We start from the raw sequence: 2,274 nt of genomic DNA on the forward strand, positions 1-2,274 counted from the left end.
TCTGTCTCACTCAGCCACAATCTTTACTAGTTTTCACAACCAGAAGTTATGGAGGCTTTTTTTCTTGGCACTGGAACCCTAGACTGGGGACTCCGGTGCCTGGTACCCTTACTCCTCAGAGAGGACCTCTGCAGCGGAGATAGCCCTCTTGGTTTTTAACTGCCATATGAGGGTGTGAAACCAGCCCATTCCATATCTCTGTCCTTCCTACCAGTCTCAATCTGGCTCCTTCTGTATATCCTTAGTTGTAGGACTTGTGTTCAACTAAATGTCCAGCAATTCTCACTGATGGTTGTTCTGTAGTTTAGTTGTAATATTGAAGTGGTCGTGAGAAGAGATTGAGCACAGCATTTTGCTCAGATCAACATTTCTAGCAGTTCCTATAGTAAGCAATTTTGTTTCCTGCTGCTCACTCAAAATATGAAGAGTATTTCTTCAGAGAATTAAAATTTTTTCCCCTGTGGTCACACAGTTTGAAGTTGGCAAAAGCAAGATTAGGTTTAGTAACTTCCTGCCTCTAGTTTTTCTATTATTTAATATTGTTCCGTGTAGTTATCCTGAAGAATCTTACTTTCAAAATTTCCAAAATTTTCTCTACCCATAGACGTTAAGGGCACAAAGACAGGGACAAAATCTGAAACTGACCAGCTTCGTGGGTCTGGCTTCATGAACATTGGACCTTTGCAGTCACACAGGGCTTTTTAGTTAGAAGAGCCTATACCTGGTTTACTACTCCACTGTTATTATCTTGAAGTTCCTAATAATTTTTTAACAATAGGCCCTGTAAATAATGTAGCTAGTCCTGCCTTTATCTCCATTACCTTCTCTCCGGAGGCAGCCACAAATTCCTATGTGTAAACATTTTTTCTGCTTCTCCTTATAGCAGAGGACATCCATAAGGGCTCCCTAGGATGTGAAACATCAGGTCTGTTCCCATTTGGGCACTTGAATGGTCAGTCCACAGCTCTGTGAGCCCATGCTTTATGTCCAGCCCTAGGATTGGCCCCTATCTTCAGGAAGCTCCAGTCTCTTGGGGAGGAAAATATGGAAATATTGTAAAGCAGTTAGAGTTGGACAAAGGCCCAAGAAATTATTTTTTAATATAATTATAAAAAGAGGTTAGAAAAAAAATGAGTTCTTTGTAGGAAAGATAAAGTGCACACAACTTGGAATCATTAGGCAAAAATGTATGAAACTGCCAATGATCAACTCTACTTGATCTAGAAAGACAGTAGTTTCATATGGTTCAAACTAATATATTACCTTTGGCTACTTTTTGTTGGAAATCTAGCTTGGCGTCTGTTTTTTTGTCAATAAAGTTTTATTGGAACATAGCCATGCCCATTTGTGTGCATATTGCCTGTGGCTGCTTTTGTGTTACAACAGGAGAGTTAGGTATTTGCAACAGAGACTTTATGGCCTGCAGAACCTGAAACATATGCCATCTGGCCCCTCATAGAACGTTTGTCAATTCCTGGTCTACCTTACAAGATAGTAAGATCCTCGAAGTCAGAGAAATTGTCTGTTTTGTTTGTTGCTTTGTCTTCTGTCCCTACAACAATTCCTGAAACATAGATGCTACTGAATATGTTGGAGAGACAAGTAAACAGGTAAAGAAACCATGAATGCAAATATTCTCGAGGTCCACTTGAGTCTGCGTCACTCATTCCTGGGTTCCTGTACTATTGGCTCTTCCACAGCAGAGGTACTGTTGCCATCCAGAGAAAAAGAGAGAATATTTTAGACCGAAGAATTCGAGGTATCAATTCAGGCATGAAACTTGAATTTTTAGAAAGGAGTGTACACTCCAGTGTTTCTCAAATCTGACCGTGTGTTTTGGCTCAAAATTAGACCTAAAGCCAATCCTGGGGGAGCTGGACTAAAGACTAACGTGGCGTCTATTGTTGCAATAGTTTTTTTATTGTTGTTGTAACAAATTACTACAAATTTAGTGACTTAAGACAACATAAACTTATTCTCTTAGTGTTCTGAACGTCCGAAGTTTGGAATGGTTCTCACTGGGTTAAAATCTAAGGGTTGGCGAGGCTGTTTCCCTTTTGGAGTCTGTAAAACAGAATCAATTTCCCTGTCTTTCCTGGCCTCTGAAGGAGGCCTACATTCCTGGGCTTGTCATCTCTTCTTCTTTCTTAAAAGCAAGCAGTGCAACATCTTCAAATCTTTCCTGGATTTTGATTCTTTTGCCTTCTGCTTTCGCTTATTAGGATCCTGTAATTACTTTTGGGACCACCTAGATAATCCAGGATAATCTCTCCA

Source organism: Pteropus vampyrus, unplaced genomic scaffold (assembly GCF_000151845.1).
Source record: "Pteropus vampyrus isolate Shadow unplaced genomic scaffold, Pvam_2.0 Scaffold360, whole genome shotgun sequence".
NCBI lineage: Eukaryota > Metazoa > Chordata > Mammalia > Chiroptera > Pteropodidae > Pteropus > Pteropus vampyrus.